The following is an 8,867-nucleotide window of genomic DNA, read 5'->3' as shown; positions in this document are numbered from 1 at the left end:
TATCTGATAGAGATCCTCGATTTACTTCTCATTTTTGGGAAGGATTGCAGACTGCGATGGGGACAGAGTTGAGATTGAGTACGGCTTATCATTCCCAGACAGATGGTCAGACTGAGCGTACTATTCAGACACTAGAGGATATGTTGCGTGCTTATGTTATGGATTTTAAATCTGTTTGGCAGTCATCTATTCCATTGGTGGAGTTTTCATATGATAATAGTTATCAGAGTAGTATTCAGATGGCTCCATTTGAGGCATTGTATGGGAGGCGTTGTAGATCTCCGTTATACTGGGATGATGTTGATCGAGCTGTAGTCACAGGTCCTGAGATGAATCTTGAGATGGAACAGAAAGTAAAGTTGATACAGCAGCGATTGAAAGCAGCCCAAGATAGACAGGCCGCCTATGCCAATAAAAGACGAATACCCTTAGAGTTTCAGCAAGGCGATCGAGTATTGTTGAAAGTTTCTCCTTTTCGTGGCACAGTGCGATTTGGTATGAAATGAAAGTTGGCACCGAGATATGTTGGCCCATATGAGATATTGCAGCGGATAGGCACTTTGGCTTATCGATTGGCTCTACCTCCATCTTTATCTGGTATTCATGATGTGTTTCATTTGTCGATGTTGCGGAAGTAAGAGCCAGATCCTTCACATGTGTTGGATATTTCTGTTGTTCAGTTAGATCCTGATGTGTCTTATATTGAGAGACCAGTTTGTATTTTGGATCGATCTGAACGGAAACTTCGTAGTAAGCTTATACCGATGGTGCAGGTTCAGTGGGAGCATAGAGGTGTCGAAGAGGCCACTTGGGAGACAGAGCGGCATATGAGGGAGCTCTACCCCTACTTATTCTGATGGTATGACGTATCTTTAATTATGCATGTTATTACTATTGTTGATTAATTTCGGGGCCGAAATTCATTTAAGGGGGTAGAAAATGTAATGCCTGAAGTAAATATTATAAGTTGTTGATTTAGTAATGTGATATTACTAAATAATTAATGATTTTTAAAGAGAGAAATATGACATATTTTGGTCATATGAAGTCCAAATGATTTGAGATTTGGATATAACGTAGAAAACTCAAATATATAGAAGTTCCATATTTTGAGTTGTGAAAAATTTGATCGTTTGAGTGGTCCAAAGGGATATACTGTGTTAAAATATTAAATATTATTTATTATATTATATTATATATTATATTTTTTTAATATAATATAATATAATATTAAAAAAAAAGAAATTGATTGAGTTAGTGGAATTCATTCAAAATGAATTCCACCGAACTCAGCAAGTAGAGAGCGCAGAGACGTGAGGCGAGAGTGAGGGAAATAGAGTTTCGATTTTCTTTTCGATCGTGCGACTTATCGGTTTATCCAATCGACGAACCGACTTCAGTTCTGGGATCGTTGACACAAGGTCTTCGATTTGAGGTATAAATTTTATAGTTTTGGTGATGTTTGAAATTCGTCGATTTTTTGGAATAAATCCGATAAATTGTTAAATCATACAGAAGTTGAAGATTGTTGAATAGTGTATGATTTTAACGAAGTAGAGAAGATTATAGTGGTGTTATTTTGAATTATTCTCAATTTATTATAATTAGGGATTTTTAATCGTTGGACTGAGATTGGAGAGTTGTTTGTCAGTTGTTATTAATTCTGATTATATATTCGGAGTCTACGAAGTATATGCTACATGTTGATATAAAGTTTTCGTAATTTGACGGATGTTGTAAAATAGCCTATTATTTGAAGTTAATTAATTATGGTGTATTTGATGGTAGTATTGTGAATTAAATACACCAGAATATTAAATTGTTGAACGATAAGAATTTATAATCGAGTTTTATATTTTGTTGAATTAATTGTTGTTGGGCTATTTGATGTTATATCTTGAGGTTGTTATGATTGTGTTGATACTGTGACAATGACCTGATAATTGTTGTTGAATTATTTAGATACATCACAAGCCTCAGGATCAAAGAAGTAGCCAGATTTTATATATACTCTATTATCAGGTACGTGTTGACGTACGAGCATACGTTGTTATTGTTTAGTATTGATAAATACTATTGTGTTGAACGATGGGAAATCACCGGAATTGGGTGATTTGATATTATATTTGCTGTTGTTTATTATTGTTGATATTGTTGGCTGTCGTTTGTTGGGAGACGTCACGTCGATGTTGTTCGTTCGACGATATTGATGTCGCCGGTGTTGGGGTGCGACATATCGTCGATGTTATTCGTTCAACGATATTGCTGTCGCCGGAGTAGGGGTGCGACGTATCGTTGATGTTATTCGTTCGACGATATTGCTGTCGTCGGTGTTGGGGTGCGACGTATCGTCGATGTTGTTGTTGCAGTAGTATGGGAGTTATGACGTTGATATCGTTGGTGGTTTGATTATCCAGAGACAGCAAAGGGAGTATTTCTGTTATCATTCCAGTTATATTTTATATTGTTGATAATATTACTGTTATGTATTACGATGATGATTGTTGTGTATGCTCACCCTTTGGGGGCTGTTTCTGTTGGACATGTTACAGGACTATGCTGTGAGACAGGATAGTGGTGAAGGACTAGGTGTGTCTAGTCAAACAGTCCTGTAGTTTATAGTAGATAGAGACAATATAGTTTATTGTCTTATTTGAGTTGTATGTGTGTATTTATTATACTGTTTCTGCTACACTGACGTAGATAGTGTGGTGATTGCACTATTTTGTCGTATATGCATTATATTATTACGTCGTTGAAAAGAAAATTTTTATGCATATGACGTCACATGTTGTATGATTACGTGGCGAGGTTTGGGGCGCCATAGATGATCACCTTGGATCAACAAGAACAACGTCAAAAGTATTTGAATGTGGCTTTTATTTGCCTACTCTTTTCAAGGATGCTCGTTCATATGTTCTTACTTGTGATAGATATCAGTGCATAAGTAATATCTATAATCGTCATGAAATGTTTTTTTATAATATCATCAAATGCGAGATATTTGATGTATGAGGAATGGATTTCATGGGACCTTTTCCAACTTCTTTCACATATGATATATTTTGTTTCAATTGAATATGTTTCCAAGTAGAAGCAGATGCATGTTTCACTAATGATGCTCATGTGGTGTTGAAATTCTTGAAGAAAAACATTTTTAACTGATTCAATATATCACGAGCAATCATCAATGATGGTGGCACCTATTTTTGCAACAAACTCTTTGAAAAATTATTGAGCAAGTATGTTTTCACTCATAAGATCTCTATCTCGTACTATACCAAAACTTGTAGGCAAGTTGAGGTCTTGAATGAGGAGAAAAAAGGATTTTGGAAAAAACGGTAAAAAAAAGTAGAAAAGATTGTTATGCGAGGTTAGATGATTATCTTTGGGAATATAAGGTGCTTTTAAAACACCTATAGGAAATACACCATTTAGTTTACATTTTGGTAAGTTATGCCATCTATCGGTTGAATTAGAACATAAAGCATATTGGTCACTAGGGTACGAAACTTGGATTTTGTTTCTGTAGGCGAGAAGAGACTAGTACAATTGGACAAACTGAAAGAATTTAGAGGGCAAGCCTATGACTTAGCACACGAAGAACGAACAAATAGATTGCATGATAGACACATCAAGCATAAATATTATAAGAAAGGAGATGCAGTGCTTCTATACAATTCTAGACTAAGGTTATTCCTTTGTAAACTCAAATCATGATGTTCTGGACCGTTCATCATTAGCAAGGTGTATCCATAGGGTGTTATGGCTCTAAATGATTCAAAAGACGGAATGTTCGGTGTCAACGCAAAAAGATTAAAGCCATACATGGGCGACGACGTGGAACTGAACATTGGAACCACACGATTCCACAACAATCAAGAATAAAAAAAAAACCATTAATTCGAGCTTTATACTATAAATTGAGAACTAATTTTCTCTCTCCTATTCGTATTTCATTTAGTTATTTTAATTTTGTTTGTTTCATTTAAAAACAAAAAACAAAAAGTAGTGATCTGTGTAGGTGTGTTGCACTAGGGCAGGTACTTTTTCCTGCCCTAGCGTGTTGCCCTTTTTAACCGATTGATATATTTTGTCATAGAGAGTGTGCTAGGACGGTTTTTCTACATGTCCCAGCACACATTGCTCTTCCAAAAAGTTTATTTTTGCGCATAACGTGTGCTAGGACTGGGGAACTGGAGGACCCAGTGTGCCGTGATACTGAATAAAAATCCTCATTTTCTTTCTTATTTCTTCCACCCGAGAACCTAATCCTCCTCTCAAATTTGTGCAACCTTGTCCTTGCTCCTCTCTAAATTGCTCCACTAAGTGCAAGAATCTCGTGGCATACCATCATCTACACCACCACCCATGCTCTTGGATGGGGTGTCTATTAACCTTAGTGTGTTCCCTCGCCACGCTAACAAATAAATACAAAATAAAAATCCTCGTTTTCTTTCTTATTTCTCCCATTCACAAGCCTAACGTTCTATCATATTTGCGCATCCTTGATCTTGTTCCACTCTAAATCACTCATATAAGTGCATGAATCTCATGGGAAACCATCATCTAGACCACCATCTTAGTCGGCCATCTTCAGGCATGTCTTATGAGGATCACTTTCTCTAGTCCATGGCACCCAAGAAGGCTAAGGTAACTCATGCTTCTTCCTCATTGTCTAGTAATTCCGATCGATTTATCATTGACGAGGACATAAAAATATTTGAATACGCTAAGTTTAATAGACGCCCCGTCCTTAGTTTTTCTAATGATTATACAAGTGTTCAATTGTCGATCAAGAATAGAAGGTGTGTTAAATTTGTGCCTTACCTAAGCAGCAATGTTTCTATTTGTCCGTGAATTTTATGCTAATGTTATAGAGCATAAAGATAGTAAAGTGTTTATTAGGGACCGTTTGGTGTCGTATGATTCGAACACACTGAATGAGTTGCTAGATACACCAAATGTAGATGACTCACTTTTTGAGAATTTTATGGCCAACCCGGATTATGAATTGATTATACACACTGTCTGTAATCCGTGGTCAATTTGGAAGACACCTGGCATCTACACTTCCTTTGGGGAGAAATTTTTTTTAAGGTGGATCTCGCTTTATGGTATGCTTTTTTGGCCAAGAGAATGATGTCAGTCTCCCATACGAGTGAGGTGAAAAAAAGAGGGCAGTGGTTGTGTATGCCCTGATGCAAAATATCCCGACCAATATGGGAAAACTTATTTTCTCACATATTAATTTGAGTATCAACAAAACAAATTTCACTGTACTTTCCAACAATTATCACTAAACTATGTGCCAATGCTGGGATTTTGTTTCAAGAGCATCAAAAGTGGTTGCAGCCTATGAAACTCATCGATGATTCGAGTTGGAAAAGAAAGTTGGATAAGAGGGTGGCTGATTTTCCAAAATTCAAAACTACTGGGGCGGGGTCAAGTTCTTAGGCACAACCACCACTACATCCACCTCCCTGCCATTGTGCCATTGGTGAGAAAGTTGATGACTCTGTGCATGGGCAACGTATCAGAATCAATATCATTCAGTCAACACAACATATATAAATTGATGGATTCTCTATTGCACGACATGGACATGCAAACGGGTCTTGATCCATCGAATTACCCACTACCACAGGATCATAGAGAAGGATTCCCACTGCGAAAAGAAGAGGAGGACGAGCAACGATGAGAGGAGCTTTTTTTCTTTCTTTTTTTCTTTTATTTGATATTGTTCTGTATTTTGCGTTGCATGTCTCATAGTTAATTGTTTTGCATGTGGTCTCGTCTGGTGTAATGAGGATATTATACGACTTTAGTATGGGGAGGGGGCAGTCCGATTATTTCTTGTTTATTTGGTTTAATATTTTGTATTATGCCATATTAAGTTGAAGAGAATTAGTTTCTGTTGAATAGATTGGTGATTGTTGGCCCAAGAGGAAGTTGAGTTGAAGATTTACATACCCATCGATTTTTTTTAGTTCATTAGCTTACAACATCCATGTGTTGAAGCATGAAACTTTTGTTTGAAATAATTTTGAACATGCATGTATGCTGGAACTAAGGGATTGTATGAAGTTGTAAAATTTAAAAAATTTTGTAGGGAATTTGAGAGATACTAAGTGTGGATTGAACTTGAATATGTCATTTAACATGAATACTTACCAAAATCATGAAAGTGATTTAGGCAAACCTTTTTTCAGCTTGTGAATTGTACCGAACCTTCCTAGAAATATGTCATTTTATGCAATTCACCTTTACATCAAGCCTCATGTTTGTCCCCTACAAATAAATTATCCAAATAGTGATAAATATGAATTTAAGGAAGTGCATATATATATGTGTTTGTGTGAGTAAATTTTCACTTGTGAAAGACAAAGTCTCTTATAAAAAAAATTCGGAAAAAATGAGATGTAAGATATAGAAGAGCCAAATAAAAGAATGAAATCATATTCCTAGGCTAAAATGAGGAATGTGTGGAGTTGAAGAAATTCAGATGTAAAATCTGAATGTGACAAATTAATCTATCATTGTACTTTTTTGTCTCTTAATTTCTTTTGGTAACCCTCAATTGAGTCATAATCTATGACTAAAAAGTCCCAACGGTATGTGTTTATTGGTTAGTAATTAGTGGAAAATGGTTGTAGGAAAGGGAAATATGCACCAACATGTTGATCGAAGTCTCTCACAACCATCGAGAATGGATCTACTTGAAATGCATGATACAAGAATAAATATTGTACACACACATTCATATCCCATTCAAAAATGGAATGTGTAAACTTCAAAGGATGTGCAAGAACTTGTGTTGTGCATTGATTGATGAGAGATATGTTGGTTGTTCGCTGAGGCATAACTATGAAATCGCCAAGGAACTAATTTTGTTCTGTGGAGTTGTGTCTTGTAACCTATTTTGCTCGAGAGTGAGTAAAAGGTAAGTATGGATAGGTTTATTATTTTTTTCATGTTATTTTAATCCATTATTGCATGAGTTTATGGTATAGAGTTTGAATTTTATCATTTTTATTCGTAACTTATGCATATTGTTCGTCCTGTACTTGTGTCAGTTGATTTGTAGGTGGGCTTGATCAAAGAGGAGAAAATTCAAGGATACTCTGCCAAATTTGAGAGCACGACATGCTAGGGCGGGTGAATTCTACCTCCCCAACACGCAGATGAAGAAAATGGGAACAAATATGCGAAGAGACCACACTAGTGCGGTGATTTTGGCCGCCCTAGCGTGCAAAAGAAGAAAATAAGTCAGATCTGCTAGGAGGGCGCCTTAGGGAGGTGAAGTTTGGCCGCCCTAGCGCATTTGAGTGAAAAAAATGTTAATATGCAAGCAGCTTGCGGTGGGGCAGTAGATTGAGTGGGCAACACTTGGAAAAGAGTAAACCAACAAAGAAGTGGCTTTGAAAGTGATGAGAGCCCTTCCGAGGGAATTAGATGTTAAGACGATTTCTGTGAGTGAATCTCAAGGTTTAAATAGGTTGTAATTGCAAGAATTATTTGCTGATCTGAAAACGTATGAGTTTGAGATAGAAGCCATAATTGGAGATGAATCTACCTCTAATCATCTAACCAAAGCTCTTATTGTCACCATTTCCGAACCCATTCAAGAAAAGATTACACAACAACTTAACAATATGCAATGTCATTGTTTGTCAAAAAAAAATTCCAAGTTCATGAAGAATGTCACCAATCTTTCAGAATCCAAATTAGAGCTACAAGAAAGAATCGCCTTTTGCTGACATGGCCTGTTTTAATTGCGAAAAGACTGGGCACTTCATTGCCGAGTTTCCAAAGCCCAAGAAAGATGATTATAAGAAGAAGTAAAAAAAAAGTAAACGACAAAAAATCTTGCAAAGATCGAAAAGCTATGATCATCGAAGAAAGCAAAAATAAATGGGAAGATTCTAGTTCAGAGTCTTCTGACTTAGAAAGCCAATACAACGTTAGTGATGCTAAACATGTTCAATGTCTGATGGCTGATGTTGCTATAGAATCAACAAATAATTAGGTATTCCATGGAAACATCTACTACTCATTTTTCTTTAAAATATACTAGAGAAATTTTTTTCCCTTCTTTATGCTTTCGGCCGAACTATAAGTATATACATATATATAATTTTTTGTTATTTAAAATAAATTAACCAACCTATTATTTGAAAATCCAAAAGAACTCGGTGCAAAATATAAAATCGTAAATCGTCCAACCAAACCGAAAACTAGTATTTTTCAAAATAAAGTATAATCATCTTAAATCCTCTCAAAAGCATCAAAAGTCATCAACTTCATAAAATCTTGATTAATAATAATGCGGAAAAACTAGCAAAGGCCCTCGTGTTATATCACCATCAGCCCAGCCAGTTCAACCATCAAGTCCTCCATTATCGACAAAATTATTCTCACCTGCATCATTCACACCTAATGAGTCTATTGACTCATCAAACCTTAACTTTGATAACAAGTCGTACATATACATTCACATACAACAGTGAAAATACTTTTAATAAATAGCTTTTTATGAACATGCATAACTTTAAACATTTTTCTTTTCATCATATCAATTTTCTTTTCATCATATACGTATACATTTCTCTTTTATTAAATTCAGATAATTAATTATGACTTTCGTTTCAGCTTTTGGTCGATGGATCCATTTACGTATAACCATGGTAACAGACGGCGGAGACATCAATGACACTCTCACCCGTCAACTGAGCCTTAGCTTTACACATCATCATATCCTTTCATATTAATCACAATCAAGTCACCTCCTTCAACTTTTCATTATATTCATCACTTATAAAAATTCATGCATATATATCATTTTTTTTTAAACCAAACATGCAACA

The 8,867-nt window shown here is 35.7% G+C and overlaps 1 long non-coding RNA gene across 1 annotated transcript; it reads left to right on the top strand.

The window, feature by feature from the left end:
* Positions 1-1,327: 1,327 nt before the first annotated feature.
* Positions 1,328-2,777, top strand: LOC140972151 (uncharacterized). The gene is made up of 2 exons (XR_012174443.1): positions 1,328-1,435; positions 1,963-2,777. It is a non-coding gene; the product is annotated as an uncharacterized lncRNA (long non-coding RNA).
* Positions 2,778-8,867: the final 6,090 nt, after the last annotated feature.

The sequence above is a fragment of the Primulina huaijiensis genome, chromosome 3 (genome assembly GCF_012295235.1).
Source record: "Primulina huaijiensis isolate GDHJ02 chromosome 3, ASM1229523v2, whole genome shotgun sequence".
In the NCBI taxonomy this organism is placed as follows: Eukaryota; Viridiplantae; Streptophyta; class Magnoliopsida; order Lamiales; family Gesneriaceae; genus Primulina; species Primulina huaijiensis.
Note: the sequence above shows the minus strand (reverse complement) of the source record. Positions and strands in the feature narration are given on the sequence as shown.